Here is a 17580-nt window from a genome sequence, read left to right on the forward strand (position 1 = left end):
TCTTGCATGGGACCTAGAAATTCACCCAAGGACACACATGTGATTTTTCAACCACCTTTAGTGCATTGGAGCATGTGCTTGTAGTTCAAATTTGAATTATGCACATAAAATTCCTAGAAAACCTAGTTAATGTATAAAAAAGGCCAAACAAACCCCGAAAAGTTCATTCCCATTTCTTCCATTGGACCTAAGCATGCACTCAAGGACACAGATTTGATTTTTCAACCAATTGTATGCACCGGAGCATGTGCATGTAGTTTAATTTTGAACCGTGCACCTGAAATGGCTAGAAAACCAGTTTAATGTATGAAATGTCCAAACGAACCCTAAATAATTCCAATTCTTTAATGACACGCATACAGTTGCATGTTCACTGCAAATAAAAGGTCTAGCAATTGAAACACCGTCCATTGCCGCTGTGACCCCATTTTGTAATTCAAATCAAGTAGATCCCACACAGTTTGTTCTCACCAACCGTGTGAGATGTAGTACAAAATATCTTGGAGCACCGTCGGTGTATAGTATGCCTATGGCTTACGTGAGAAGGTGCGTCGGCTACAATCCAAAGCCGGCGTGTCAAGCACACTAGCTCGCTCCCCCAAAACTCCCGCCTCTACATCCCTCGCAATCTCAAAAATATCTACCGCCTGGAAGGTTTTAATGCTTGATAGCACACGATTAGTATGTGCGGACCGTGTGCGATGTTTGTTACTCCCGCTCTGCTTCAGTCCCTTGATCCAAATTTTCAGTAGCCCCGGCATTTTACTCCCGCCTCTGCATCCCTCGCAATCTCAAAAATATCTGCTCGCCCTTGATCCAAATTTTCAGTAGCCCCGCCTTGTTACTCCCGCCTAGTAAAATTTTCAGTTGTAGCAGTATTTCCTCAAACACAACCTCCGCTCACACAGACACACACAACCCTCGAAACCATTGGTAGGTCACCGCCATCGCCGGTGCCTCCATCCTCAACCTCTGCTTGTGTGACGGGGAACTCGAGTAGCCAATGGCCAAAAAGAGGTTTATCGCGGCCTTTTCGCCCGACGACGGCGAGGTGGCCGCCGAGGTGTCGCCGTCGTCCTCCGCGGGCTCGATCCACCGTCGCCGGTCCCCCGATTCGCCCGCCGCCGTGCCATTACACCGGTTCGAGGACTTCCCTGTCGTCCCTCGAACCCGGCAGCTGACGAAGTCCTACCTCGGGGTCCGGCAGCGGCGGTGGGGGACGTGGGTCGCCGAGATTACAGATCGAGAGACCCACACCCGCCAGTGGCTCGGTAGCTTCCACACGGCCGAGCTGACGGCCATGGAGTACGACCGCTGGCAGGTCCGCTACCACGGCACGGCGACTAGGCTCAATTTCCCCTTTGGCACACGTCCGGTCCACCTCGTTCCCCCGGAGCCAGGGTGGTGAGCTCAGCTATGGCGCGGGAGGACCGCGAGGCGTGGGAGCGTCTCGAGGCCGAGGCCGCCGACGAGGCCTACATGCAAGAGCTCCGCCGACAGCACCTGGAGCTCGTGGAGGCCGAGCGGGCGATCTTTGCCGGCGCGGAGGGCGGCGAGGTTATCGCACTCTCCTCCGATGACGAGTTCAAAGGCGACGAGGACGGCGGCGCGGAGAGCGGCGAGGTTATCGCGCTCTCCTCTGATGATTCGAAGGCGGCGGCAACGGCAGCACGGAGGGCGTCGAGGTGGGCCCCGAGGACGAGGAGATCAACGTCAACGAGTGGAGGAGTGCCTTCCCCAACGACCCCAACAACGGTACTGGCCCGGACCCGTCTCGCGGCACACCGTACATGACGAGGAAGGATTGGCTCGACCTCTACTTCGACCGAAAGTAGTTTAGCTTAGTTTAAATTTATGTTTTATGTTCGGTTATGCAAAACTATCTATGTTTATGTTTGAATTCATGCTACTTTCGGTTGAACCTGCTTTGAACTTGATCAAATTGAAGTTTACAACCTTAACTTTAGGGGATCGACTAGAAAAGGCCAAAAATTGCTGGAGTATATATATATATATATCCACTAAGGGTTTTAGTCCTTTAACTTTTTAAGGATCGCCTAGAGATGTCCTTATGACTTGTTTATTTCAGTTCTTCACAACGTGATGCTCTATATGTGCAACTATTTGCCGTACAGTTCAATTCCATCAATAACAGTTTCAACAATACCACTATGAGTTACGATATTTGGTTGTTGTTAAGGATATTGCAGTTAACATGCCTTTTCGTTTTTCAATTGTTGTTTAGCAACATGCATTGTACTGAATGACTAAATATGCAATCCCAGGCTACATAGCAACAAGGAAGAGTGTTACCTTAATGTTCTGATGATGTCTAGATATACATGTAATAAAATCTTATATAATGGGATGGATGGAGTGTTGTACTACATCATTTTTCAATTGTTGTTTAGCTTCTAATATTAACTTGGTGCTTTTAGGTACATATATCATTGCCAAAGATCCACACTTCGATCCTTTCTGCGTATGGGGCTATGAGATATTCATGAACCAGCATCAAGTGAGGAAACCGATAAAGATTGTTACTAAAATGGGTCAAAAGATGTCAATCGAACTATTTGTTTACACTTTATGCAAGACAACAGTGAACTGCAGGATGGTAAGTAAGAACCCTGTAGCGTCCTTTTTACTGCCCGTAATGAGTTGTGTTAGATGACAATATCTGGATCTTTTTTCTTTTGAAGTGGATCCTGAAGCAGTTTACTCAAGATTACCTCTCAAACTACATGATTGGTGGCCGGCCATCACAAGGGATTGGACTAGAGTCCTGCATGCCTTCTGCATCTAGGAGAGCACAATAGGGCCATTCCGCTTCACCTTGTTCAGCAACTGGAATGTATGTCGCCTCTTTCTTTACCATCTGTAATAGTACAAGTATAGAACCTTGGTACATCATTCTTTATTTGGTGCTTCTGTAATTCTTAAACATATGTACCTGTGAATTGAATAATGCATTGGTTGTTTGAACCTGATGGATATGAATAAAGCTATATCCTACTTTCAAGTTTAAATTAGGTAAAATTTTAAATAGCAGCAATTAAATTAGGGTGAAATTACGTTGTGCGGGTCATTACGGCACACCCGGTTGGTAAAACACAAACGTTTGCGATATAGACCATAATCCAAGACGGTTCACAGAGAGGAAACGTGTGCAAGCATGCACACAGTTGCCATTTGCAAAGCGTGTGTGATGTCAGACACTATCACATACGGTGCGGGAAAACTAAATGTGTGTGATTGTCTACCTATCGTACACGGTTTATAATCATGAACTGTTTGTGATGTGCCAGGCATCGTAAATCTCCCGTGCCTGGAATCTGCCTAGGATCAGCCTGGAAAGCTCCCGTGCCTAGAATCTGCCTGGTTTAGGTAAAACCACAAAACTCCGACTGCGATGGCAATGCGAGCACAAACGAGTAGCAAGGACGAAGCGTTTGGGATATTCGATATATCAGAAACGGTTATATAGGGACAACTGTATGCATCAAGACTCCCTATCCCCGACGGTTTTTGGGTCGTGTGGGAAGGACCCCCCTATCGCCCACACTCACTTGGTGACGGTTCCAAATGTCGTCGCGGAAAGGGGTTAAAAACCATTTGTTTAGGACCGACGCGTACCAGTGGGGGTTAATCGGGACAAAGGACACAAAGAGTTTATACTGGTTCGGCCCCTTGCGGTGAAGGTAAAGGCCTACTCCAGTTTGGGATTGTATTGCTTGGGTTTCGATTACCAGGGAGCGAATACGCTTGACCTAGTTCTCGATCTCTTGTTTCTTGCCCTAAACCGCCGCTGGGTCGTCCCTTTATATACACAGGTTGACACCCAGTGGCTCACGGAGTCCCGGCCGGCTCATACACAACGTGTCCGGCTCGGTGACTAACTACGCTTGCCTTACAAAACAAGTCATACACATATGGCGGTTCATCCTCTTGGGCCTCAAGTCGCCTCTGAGTCTTGGGCCGTCAACGGGCTTGTATGATCCGCCATCTTCATTGATAAGTCGCCAGTGGTATGACCCGGCCCCTCCCGGGCGGTTCATACCCAGTAGTTATATACCCAACATTAGGCCCCAGGTTGATTTGAACTTGTTCATATCAATCTTCAATACCCGACTTGTTAAAATCTTGCACCACTTGTTTGATAAGCCTTGTTGTAACCCGCCATGACGTCAGCTCACAAAATCTTCTTAAGCCACCATGACATCATTTTGCATTAACTTCGCACGAGGCCCAGAACCTTTTAACTGATCCTTATCTTAATAAGCATCCCGAAAACTGAGGCGTCCATATAGCAACATATTGATTTCAGCCTCCTCGATTCCCGCGCATGCCTTGTATCCACCCCCTTATAACTAGGGATAGGGGTCTTTTTCATTTTTTTCCCTTGCTTCCTCGTCTTCGTCCTCCTCCTTCGCACAGCCGCACTTGTGCTCGAGCTCCGCTGCCGCGACCTCCGATCGCTGCATCAACTCAAGCCGCTGCATCGACTTGATCGGACTAGAGAACTCCGGCGCGCCACCGCTGCTCCTCATCACCTGTAAGTGCACCTCCCCTTTTATCTCAGATCTACACTGGGGGTTTGGGCAGTTCGTCGGTGTTCTTGTTGTTCTTTGTTGTTTCCTTCAACTCTGATAGCTTTTGATCTGAACAAGTCATAAATCTTGTGCGGAAGTAGTTTATCATTTGCTTTTATCATCAGAGTAGCATCTTTTCATAGAAAACCTCATCAGAGCATCAAAGATTTCCGCTGCCGCCACCTTAGGTTTAATTTTGCTGTCTTTTCTGAATTGCCATAGATCCAAAATTACAACTTTATCTTGTGAAATCTGTTTGTCCACCACTTAGCAAAAATTTCACTTGATAGATTTGAAGCACCAAAACTGCCATGGCGGCTTATGACATAAACCGTGACCCATGATATAACATTAGGCCCCGTTTAAGCCTCCGTCATCCACCTCAAAGTTAATAATCCGACAATATCCCTCCGGTATAATCAGGCTGACTTATTCATCCTCATAATTCAATCCTCTGGTTTGAAAACTGCATACTCTGGACTGTATCTCCGTAGCCATTAGCCTTGTACAACGATTTAGACAATAACTTGTAACTCGCCAGATATCTGCCGGTTTTAATAACATCTTGAATCGCCTTGTGTAGGCCGTGCACCCAATCATGACTAAGACCGTCACGTCATGCGACTGGGTCCCGTCCATCGTTACCGAGGCAATGCTCCAAGAGTATGTCAGGATTGGCTTCTTACGGGCCAAAAACATCATTCACTGGCATGCTCCAAAACCGGAGGAAGTCAGACCTCAGCCGCAGGACGATGAAGTCATCATTTTCACTGATCACATGAACCGGGGCTTCTCACCGCGCGGGTCAAAATTCTTCCATGACGTTCTGCATTTTCTACAACTTCATCCTCAAGACATCGGACCCAATTCCATTTCCAATATTTGCAATTTCCAAGTCTTCTGTGAAGTATACCTTCAAGAAGAACCCATTGTTGACCTCTTCATAGAGTATTTTTACCTGAACCGCCAGAATGAATTCACCGACGGGCCCAGCCAGGAAATTGGAGGGATCTCAATTCAGCGACGCAAAGATGCCATTTTCCCTTATGCTCAGCTTCCAAGCCATCCCAAGGATTGGAATCAAACCTAGTTCTACTTCAAAGATACTTCTCCTGCTGATGAAAATCCTTTACCAGGCTTCCGTGACCAACGGCTCAACCCGAAGCACCCTCTTCCCGACCGGCTTACCACTGCAAAACGGGCCAAACTTGCACCTACCTTCTCAAAGGTTAGGGCATTATTGGGCAATGGATTGACCGGGGTTGATCTGGTTTGGTGCTGGGTAGCTTGGAGGATCATACCTTTGAGCCGCTGATGTCGATTGAAGCTACGTCGATATTTCCCCAAAGAGGAAGGGATGATGCAGCACAACGGCGGTAGGTATTTCCCTCAGATATGAAACCAAGGTTGTCGAACCAGTAGGAGAACCAAGCAACACAACGTAAACAGTCCCTGCACACAGATAACAAATCCTCGCAACTTGACGTGTTAAAGGGGTTGTCAATCCCTTTCGGGGTACGGCGCCTCAAATGGCAAACGGACGTGAGATAAATTTGTAGTAAATTAATAGATTGAACGCTAAATAAAATAAATAAAGAAAAATTGCAGCAAGGTATTTTTGTATTTTTGGTTTAATAGATCTGAAAATAAATGCAAGGAATAAGTAGATCACAAAGGCAAATATATGAGAAAGAAGACCCGAGGGGCGTAGGTTTCACTAGTGGCTTCTCTCGAAAAAATAGCGAACGGTGGGTGAACAAATTACTGTTGGGCAATTGATAGAACTTCCAAATAATTATGACAATATCCAGGCAATGATCATTATATAGGCATCACGTCCAAGATTAGTAGACCGACTCCTGCCTGCATCTACTACTATTACTCCACACATCGACCGCTATCTAGCATGCATCTAGTGTATTAATGATGAGGACATCAATACCATTGTTACACCCACAACCCCTGCTGCCATACATACAGGACCGATTACTAGAGCTCGCACACGCCAACTTCGTAATGATTCTAATGTTCATGAGAATATGATGCTACCTAAATTGGATACATTTGTTTTGCTTACAAATGAACGACCTAGCTTGGAGAAGGATGAACATTGGAGCAAGAACAAGCATGGAGTTGATGGCATGCGCAAGGGAAACAAGAACGAAGTTTCAAGTGATGATTTCAGGACTTTGAAGCCACCGTAATGAGTGCATGAAGCCTTGGACAAAATATACAAGATGCCACTTCATAATATTCATCCAGAGGCTATTCTAGGTGCTGCGTCACCTTTTTATTGGGTCGGGCCCATGTAATTTTGAAATACTTGAATATAGGCTGTTTTTAGAGTCCGTATGTGTGGGGAAACAAGAGTTAGGGTTGGTTTCGGACCCCTCCTCCAAGGGCCACGAAATTTCCACCTCTTCCTCCATATATACAGCCCTTAGGGCATCGTTTAGACTTTGGGTTTTGTTTAGATTAAAAGTTCGCCATAGCTGCAACTTCGCGTACTTCATTTGTGTTCAATGACCAGACCAAGACGTCACCGAACCCCACCTTCATTAATAAAGCTTTCCTCTTTTATTCACAATATCTAGATTGCAATCTCAGTTTCTTGCTTGTTCTTCGTTTACTCACAGGAAATAGACCCTCGTGGTCAGGTTGATCATGCTCCGGCGTGGTCAATAACCCATCGGAACTTGATTTAGCGATTGCTAAGGTGCGACGTCTTCGCACGTTCGTAGTCGGATCGTCAAAGTCAACTCCCTCAGAAAATGATAGCTATCTCATCGAAACATCGGGACACCTTCGCTTCTATTAAGTGGTATCAGATTTCCAGGTTGCTCGGTGAGATTTTACAGTTTTTCATAGTTTAGATCGAGTCTGTTCTTCATACCTATAGTCCATGAAAAAGCCAAAAAAATTAGGGTTAGTTCATCCTATCCGAACCAGTCTGAGCCTTTGCATAGTCTTTTCAGTATTTTGCTTTGTTGAATTTGCGGTTGCATCGTCGTGTCAAGTTGCTGGTCTTAGCGTCTAGTCATTTAGAGTTTCAAGTTCTGGTCATAAGTTGTCATGCCGCCACCGCACCATCATCATCGCCCCTGCCATCTACCACCACCGCTTATCCGCCACCGCTCTGAATCCGTATCCATATACCACCACCAATCCGTATCCATATACCACCACTGATCCATATCCATATACCACCACCGCTGCCATAGACCACCACCGCTGCCATATCCTACAACCATATATCCACCACCAATCCGAGTTCTTTTCATATTAGGTTTGTTTTTGAGATCCATCTAATTTCTGATTTGTGTTTCCTTGCCTGAGTAGGTCTCGAAAACAAAAGAGTCTGGAGACCCCCGGGCAGTTTTTAGGCCAAAATTTCGGCGACCGAAAATATTTTTTCCCTATCCTGTTTTTAGGTCTCAGGGAGCGTTTTGAGACACTCGCCATCATAGTGATTTTTTGTCGCACTTTTAGTCGTCGCTGCCCTGATTTCCGAAAAAAGTGAAAAAAAATTCGTGCCTATCCTGTTATTTTGACTTGGGAAGAGTTTTGAGACACTCGCCATTATAGTGATTTTTCGCAAAAAAAAACTAAGCAAAAAAAATCCAGAGTGGGCTTTTCCCTTGTTTCTATGCCGCGCCGTGATTTTGTTAGTGTTCTAGGCTCGCGTCTCTAGTACGGTCTAGCCTAGGACCAACACAGTACCGTCGTTGAGCATTTATTCAACTTTGCATCTTTGAATTGATTATTGCTGACCCTTTTTGCTACCATATTATAAGCCTTCCTAGCTCCACATAGATCTACGTCGTGCGTTTGACTCTCCCTGGTAATCGCTCTATCCAAGCTTTGAGAGTTTTGACTACAGCGGTTGCCGATCACCGCCTGCTGCTGGGTAAAAACTGGTAAGAATTTGAGATTTGCTTGACGGATTTGTGACACCCACCACCACCACTTGTTAGTAGTCTGTAGGATCATATTTGTGTGTGTTTCTATTGCTGCTAACCATGGCAGGATCACAAGCCGACGAGACTGATTGGGAGAACTTGACGAACAAGGAGCTTCATGATAAGTTTCAGCAAATGATGAGTGGACAAGCGCAAGATGTGCTAAACAGATTTGAAGAGGCCATGGAGAAGACAGATCGCATGGAGAAGACATTTGAAACAAAGCTCGATAACAAGTTTACTGAATTGCTTTCACGTTTTCCACCACCACCGTTGGCTGCATCTGTCGCACCTCTACAACAACAACAACAACATCGACTTCCAAATCAAGTGGGACGAGCACATCGCGTTCCCCTTGAGCCTGGTCAAACTTCTGGTGCCGCTGTACCTACTGTTGATGCTTTTGTAGCTCCTGCTGCTACTGCAGTGGTGGAGGACCATTACGAGGATGAGGTTGATCAAAATCAGAACTACGTGCAACCACCACCACCACCACCAGGTCGCCCTCATGCATATCATCGCAACGGTAGGGCTGCACCACATGAGGTACAAGATCATGACCATCTTCCTAAACTAAAATTGAATATTCCACCATTTGAGGGTAGATATGTTCCTGATATATATCTTACTTGGGAGTTAGAAACTGAGCAACGATTTACATGTTTACAATATCCTGAGGAGAGGCGTGTTCCTGCTGTTGTTTGTGCTTTCACTAGCTTTGCATGTGTTTGGTGGTCTGAGCATTGTAGATTATATCCTATTCCAGCTACTTGGGCTGCTTTGAAAACTGATATGCGTACTCGTTGGGTTCCACCATATTATCAATGTGAATTACTTCAAAAATTGCAGCGTTTAAGACAAGGAAAAAAATCTGTAGAAGAATATTATGAGGAATTACAAACTGGAATGATTAGATGTGGTATTGTTGAGGATAATGAAGCTATGCTTGCACGTTTTATGGGTGGATTAAATAGAGAGATTCAGACCATTCTAGAGTATAAGGAGTATAATAATATCACTCGTTTATTCCATCTTGCTTGTAAAGCTGAACGTGAAGTGCAGGATCGACAGGCATTGGCGCGGACTAATTTTTCTGCAGGTCGACCTTCATCATGGACACCACGTGCATCCTCTACTTCTACACATTCTACTGCACCGACACCTCTATCAGCTGCCACCTCCAGCCGTGATACAAGGAAGCAGGCACAGCCACCACTATCTGCCAAGAGCACACCTATCGGGCTTGCACATAGTTCTTCTTCCATGGCATCCACAGGGCACACAAGTGATATTATTTGTCGTCGTTGCAAGGGACGAGGTCATTATGCGAGAGAATGCAAATCTCAGCGTGTGATGATCGCTACTGAGGATGGTGGGTATGAGTCCGCTAGTGACTATGATGAGGAGACTTTGGCTCTTATTACACGTGAAGAACACGGTGAAGATGATTCTGATCATGAGACGCAATACATGGCTCCTGAAGACGCTGACAGGTATGAATGTTTAGTTGCTCAACGTGTTTTGAGTGTGCAGGTCACACAAGGTGAGCAAAATCAGAGGCATAATTTGTCCCATACAAAGGGAGTTGTGAAGGAACGTTCTGTTCGCGTCATCATAGATGGAGGGAGCTGCAACAACTTGGCTAGCATGGAGATGGTGGAGAAGCTATCTCTCACCACAAGACCACATCCACATCCTTACTACATCCAATGGTTCAACAATAGCGGCAAGGTTAAGGTAACACGTACTGTTCATGTGCATTTTAGTATCTCTACATATGCTGATTATGTTGATTGTGATGTGGTACCCATGCAAGCATGTTCCTTATTACTTGGTAGACCATGGCAATTTGATAAAAATTCTGTACACCATGGTAGAAACAATCAGTATACTCTTGTTCATAAGGATAAAAATATTACTTTGCTTCCTATGACTCCTGATTCCATTTTAAAAGATGATATTAATAGAGCTAATAAAGCAAAACAGAAGAAAAATAAGAGTGAAAATCAGATTGTGGCAAAAGAATTTGAGCAACAAATGAAACCTAATAATAAACCATCCAGTGTTGCTTCTGAAATTAAATTGAAAAGTGCATGTTTACTTGCCACAAAATCTGATATTGATGAGCTAGATTTCAGCAAATCTGTTTGCTATGCTTTTGTGTGCAAAGAGGCATTATTTTCATTCGAGGACGTGCCTTCCTCTTTGCCCCCTGCTGTCACTAACATTTTGCAGGAGTTCACTGACGTCTTTCCACAAGAAGTGCCACCAGGATTACCACCTACTCGAGGGATTGAGCATCAAATTGACTTAATTCCCGGTGCATCTCTACCCAACCGTGCACCATACCGTACCAATCCAGAGGAGACGTAGGAGATTATGCATCAAGTACAGGAGCTGCTCGACAAAGGTTATATACGCGAATCTCTTAGTCCTTGTGATGTTCCTATTATATTAGTGCCTAAAAAGGATGGTACGTCGCGTATGTGTGTTGATTGTAGAGGCATTAATAATATTACTATTCGTTATCGTCATCCTATTCCTAGGCTACATGATATGCCTGATGAATTGAGTAGCTCTACAATATTCTCCAAAGTTGATTTGCGTAGTGGATACCATCAAATTCGTATGAAATTGGGAGATGAATGGAAAACAACATTTAAAACTAAGTTTGGATTATATGAGTGGTTAGTCATGCCTTTTGGGTTAACTAATGCACCTAGTACTTTCATGAGTATAATGAACGAAGTTTTACGTGCTTTCATTGGACGATTTGTGGTAGTCTATTTTGATGATATACTGATTTATAGCAAATCTTTGGAAGAACATTTGGAACATTTACATGCTGTTTTTATTGCTCTACAGGATGCACGTTTGTTTGGTAACCTTGGGAAGTGCACTTTCTGCACCGACCGAGTATCTTTTCTTGGCTATGTTGTTACTCCACAGGGAATTGAAGTTGATAAAGCCAAGATTGAAGCTATTGAGAGTTGGCCGCAACCCAAAACGGTCACACAAGTGAGGAGTTTTCTTGGCATCGCTGGATTCTATAGGCGTTTTGTGAGATATTTCAGCACCATTGCTGCACCTCTCAATGAGCTTACAAAGAAGGATGTGCCTTTTGTTTGGGGTACCGCACAGGAAGAAGCCTTCACGGTATTGAAAGATAAGTTGACACATGCTCCTTTACTCCAACTTCCTGATTTTAGTAAGACTTTTGAGCTTGAATGTGATGCTAGTGGAATTGGATTAGGAGGTGTGTTATTACAAGATGGCAAACCTGTTGCATACTTTTCTAAAAAATTGAGTGGGCCTAGTCTGAATTATTCTACTTATGATAAAGAATTATATGCTCTTGTTCGGACTTTAGAGACATGGCAACATTATTTATGGCCCAAAGAATTTGTTAGACATTCTAATCATGAATCTTTGAAACATATTAAAAGTCAAGCTAAACTGAATCGTAGACATGCTAAATGGGTTGAATTCATTGAGACTTTCCCTTATGTTATTAAACACAAGAAGGGTAAAGAAAATGTTATTGCTGATGCATTGTCTCGTCGCTATACTATGCTTTCACAACTTGACTTCAAAATATTTGGTTTGGAGACCATCAAAGATCAATATGTGCATGATGATGATTTTAAAGATGTAATGCAGAATTGTAAAGAAGGAAGAACGTGGAACAAGTTTGTCGTTAATGATGGATTTGTGTTTCATGCTAACAAGCTATGCATTCCAGCTAGCTTCGTTCGTCTTTTGTTGTTGCAGGAGGCGCATGGAGGAGGACTAATGGGACACTTTGGCGTGAAGAAGACGGAGGACGTACTTGCTACACATTTCTTTTGGCCAAAGATGAGACGGGATGTTGAGCGTTTTGTTGCTTGCTGCACTACATGTCAAAAAGCTAAGTCATGACTCAATCCTCATGGTTTATATATGCCTTTGCCTGTACCTAGTGTTCCTTGGGAGGATATATCTATGGACTTTGTTTTAGGTTTACCTTGAACAAAGAAGGGGAGGGATATCCTATTTGTTGTCGTGGATAGATTCTCGAAAATGGCACACTTTATACCATGTCATAAAAGCGATGATGCTGTTAATGTTGCCGATTTGTTCTTTCGTGAAATTATTCGCTTGCATGGTGTGCCAAATACTATTGTTTCGGATCGTGATACTAAATTTCTTAGCCACTTTTGGAGATGTTTATGGGTAAGTTGGGGACTAAACTGCTTCTTAGTACTACTTGTCACCCCCAAACAGATGGACAAACTGAAGTAGTAAATAGAACATTATCTACTATGCTTAGGGTTGTTTTGAAGAATAATAAGAAAATGTGGGAAGAATACTTGCCTCATATTGAATTTGCTTATAATCGTTCATTGCATTCTACTACTAAGATGCGCCCTTTTGAAATTGTGTATGGTTTCCTACCTCGTGCACCTATTGATTTGTTGCCTCTTCCATCTTCGGAGAAGGTTAATTTTGATGCTAAACAACGTGCGGAATTGATCTTAAAAATGCATGAGTTGACTAAGGAAAACATTGAGCGTATGAATGCTAAATATAAACTTGCTGGAGATAAGGGTAGAAAACATATTGTGCTTGCACCTGGAGATCTTTTTTGGTTACATTTGCGTAAGGATAGATTTCCTGATTTGCGAAAATCAAAGCTAGTGCCACGTGCTCATGGTCCTTTTAAGGTGTTAGAGAAAATAAATGATAATGCATATAAACTTGAGCTACCTGCAGATTTTGGGGTTAGTCCCACTTTTAACATTGCAGATTTGAAGCCTTATTTGGGTGAGGAACGTGAGCTTCCGTCGAGGACGACTTCATTTCAAGAAGTAGAGGATGATGAGGACATCAATACAATTATTACACCCACAACCCCTGCTGCTATACATACTGGACCGATCACTAGAGCTCACGCACGCCAATTAAATTACCAGGTACTTTCGTTTCTTAGTAATGATTCTTATGTTCATGAGAATATGATGCTGCCTAAATTGGATACATTTGTTTTGCTTACAAATGAAGGGCCTAGATTGGAGAAGGATGAACATTGGAGCAAGAACAAGCATGGAGTTGATGGCATGCGCAAGGGAAATAAGAACGGAGTTTCAAGTGATGATTTCAGGACTTTGAAGCCACCATAATGAGTGTATGAAGCCTTGGACGAAATATACAAGATGCCCCTTCATAATATTCGTCCAGAGGCTATTCTAGGTGCCGCGTCACCTTTTTATTGGGTCGGGCCCATATAATTTCGAAATACTAGAATATAGGCTGTTTTTAGAGTCTGTATGTGTGGGGAAACAAGATTTAGGGTTGGTTTCGGACCCCTCCTCCAAGGGCCACGATACCCCCCTCTTCCTACATATATACAGCCCTTAGGCCATCGTTTAGACTTTGGGTTTTGTTTAGATTAAAAGTTCGTGATAGCTGCAACTTCGCGTACTTCGTTTGTGTTCAACGACCAGACCAAGACGTCACAAAACCCCACCTTCATTAATAAAGGTTTCCTCATTTATTCGCAATATCCATATTGCAATCTCAGTTTCTTGCTTGTTCTTCATTTGCTCACAGGAAATAGACCCTCGTGGTCAGGTTGATCGTGCTCCGGCGTGGTCAATAACCCCTCGGAAGTTGGTTTAGCGATTGCTAAGGCGCGACGTCTTCGCACGTTCGTAGTCGGATCGTCAAAGTTGACTCCCTCAGAAAACGATAGCTATCTCATCGAAACATCGGGACACCTTCGCCTCTATCAATTAAGTTCATGGAGAAATGGAGTAATGCAATAAGAACTATGACATGATGTAGACAAGATCTATCTATGTAGAGATAGACCTCATCATTTTATCCTTAGTAGCAACGATACATACGTGTCGTTTCCCTTTCTGTCACTGGGATCAAGCACCGTAAGATCGAACCCACTACAAAGCACCTCTTCCCATTGCAAGATAAATAGATCAAGTTGGCCAAACAAAACCCAAATATCGGAGAAGAAATACGATGCTATAAGCAATCATGCATATAAGAGATCAAAGAAACTCAAATAACTTCCATGGATATAAAAAAATAGATCTGATCATAAACTCGAAGTTCATCAGATCCCAACAAACACACCACAAAAATAGTTACATCATATGGATCTCCAATAGACCATTGTATTGAGAATCCAGCAAGAGAGAGAAAGCCATCTAGCTACTAACTACGGACCCGAAGGTCTACAAAGAAACTACTCACGCATCATCGGAGAGGCACCAATGGAGGTGGTGAACCCCATCCGAGATGGTGTCTAGATTGGATCTGGTGGTTCTGGACTCTGTGGCGGCTGGATGAATATTTCGTCGACTCCTCTAGGGTTTCTGGAATATTGAGGTATTTATAGAGCAAAGAGGCGGTCCGGGGGGCACCCGAGGTGGGCACAACCCACCAGAGCGCGCCCTGGTGGGTTGTGCCCCCCTCGAGGCACTTCCCAAGCGCAACCAGGGCTTGGTGTGTTCCTTCTGGCCCATAAAAATTCTTCGTAAAGTTTCGGGGCATTTTGACTCCGTCTGATATTGATTTTCTGCGATGTAAAAAACATGGAAAAACAACAACTGGCACTTGGCACTATGTCAATAGGTTAGTACCAAAAAATGATATAAAATGACTATAAATGATTGTAAAACATCCAAGAATGATAATATAATAGCATGGAACAATCAAAAATTATAGATACGTTAGAGACGTATCAACATCCCCAAGCTTAACTCCTACTCGTCCTCGAGTAGGTAAGTGATAAAAACAGAATTTTTGATGTGGAATGCTGCCTAACATTTCATATCATATTTCTTTTCTTTATAGCATGGACATTTGGACTTTTAGTTGTTCGAAGCAATAGTCTTGTTTTGACATGATAATTTAGATACTCAAGCATATCAACAAGCAACCATGTCTTTTAAAATATCAACGCTAAAATAAGTTATCCCTAGCCCATCATGCTCAAACATTGATCCATTCATGAAACACACTCGAATATTAGCTACACCCAATACTTAAGTACGATCATATTGCCTCCTAGTTGGTGCTTTTGTAAGAGAAGATGGAGACTTAAAAAAATAAAAATTTCATAATGTAAAAAGAAAGGCCCTTCGCAGAGGGAAGTAGGGATTTGTAGAGGTGCCAGAGCTCAAAGCGAAAAACTTAGAGATAAAAACATTTTGGGAGGTGTATCCATCACACCAACGAAAATGACTTAGAGTTCCGAACACTTTCCATGCTAGATATATCATAGGCGGTTTCCAAGCAGAAAATAAAGTTTATTCCTTTTTCCACCATACTTTCACTTTCCATGGCTAGCCGTATCCACGGTTGCTCTCCATACCAACACTTTCCAAGGAACTTATTATTTGACAACATAAAGTAAATTCAAATTTTTTGCATTTCGGGACTGGGCATCCCTAATACCTTTGCCTTACTCTCGTGAAATGACAAGTGAATAAACACTCATCGTGAGAATAACACATCTAGCATGGAAAATATTAGGCACCCTTCACCGCTCCGCGAGCGAAACAAACACACAAAAGAGAAGTTTATTTTGAAAATTAGAGATGGCACATACAAATTTGCTTAGAACAGCAAAAGAATACCGCATATAGGTAGATATAGTGGACTCATGTGGCAAAACTGGTTTAAGGGTTTTGGATGCACAAGTAGATATCATACTTAGTGCAAAATGAAGGCTAGCAAAATATTGAGAAGCGACCAACCAAGAAACAGATAATCTCATAAGCAAGCATTAAGCATAAATAACACCGAATAATGCACCACAAGTAGGATATAATTTCATTGCATGACTATTGACTTTCATACTTGCATAGGGAATCACAAACCTTAACACCAATATTCTTACTAAAGCATAATTACTCACCAACATAACTCACATATCACATCATCATATCTCAAAACTATTACTAAGAATCAAGTTTATTTTGTCCAATGATCTTCATGAAAGTTTTTATTATATCCTTCTTGGATATCTACCACTTTGGGACTAATTTTCATGTGTTGCTTTTCATAAGCTCAAACAAGTAAAAGTGAAGATCATGAGCATAATTCTTTTTCTTTCTCTCAAAATAATTTTAGTGAAGCAAGAGAGAATTTCTTGAAAATTTTACTAACTCTCAAATAAATCTAAGTGAAGCAAGAGAGCATTTCTTCAAAAATACTAAGCACAATGTGCTAAAAAGATATAAGTGAAGCACTAGAGCAAGTCCATTGCTCATAAAAATTTAAGGGAAGCATAGAGAGCAATTCTAACAAGTCATGGCATAAATTTGGCTCTCTCAAATAGGTGTGTCCAGAAAGGATTGATGACTTAAAACACAAAATAAAACAAGCAAAGACTCATATCATACAAGACACTCCAAGCAAAACACATATCATGTGACAAATAAAAATATAGTTTCGAGTAAAATACCGATGGTTGTTAGAAGAAAGAGGGGATGCCACTCGGGGGCATCCCCAAGCTTAGTTGGTTGCTCATTTTTGGATAATAGCTTGGGATGCCGGGGCATCCCCAAGCTTAGGGTCTTCTATCATTCCTTCATCCATCGTAAGATATCCCAAAACTTGAAAATTTCAATCACACAAAAATCAACAAAACCTCCGTGAGATCCGTTAGTGTAAGAATGCAAACCACTACTATAAGTGTTGTATCAAACCAATTCATATTTTGTTTTTGTATTATATCTACTGTATTCCAACTTTTCTATGGCAAAAACTCATCAAAGAAAACCATAGAGCCATCAAAATAAGCACACAACACAAAGAAAACAGAATCTGCCAAAACAGAACAGTCTGTAGCAATCTGACTTAGACGAAAACTTCTGGAACTCCAAAAATTCTGAAACAATAGGACGACGTGAGAAATTTGTATATTAGTCTTCTGCAAAAAGAATCAGGGCAAAAGCACTTTCTGATAAAAATGAGAATTATTTTCGTGAGCGCAAAGTTTCTGTGTTTTTCAGCAAGATCAAACA

The sequence above is a fragment of the Aegilops tauschii genome, chromosome 1, assembly GCF_002575655.3.
Source record: "Aegilops tauschii subsp. strangulata cultivar AL8/78 chromosome 1, Aet v6.0, whole genome shotgun sequence".
Classification (NCBI taxonomy): Eukaryota; Viridiplantae; Streptophyta; class Magnoliopsida; order Poales; family Poaceae; genus Aegilops; species Aegilops tauschii.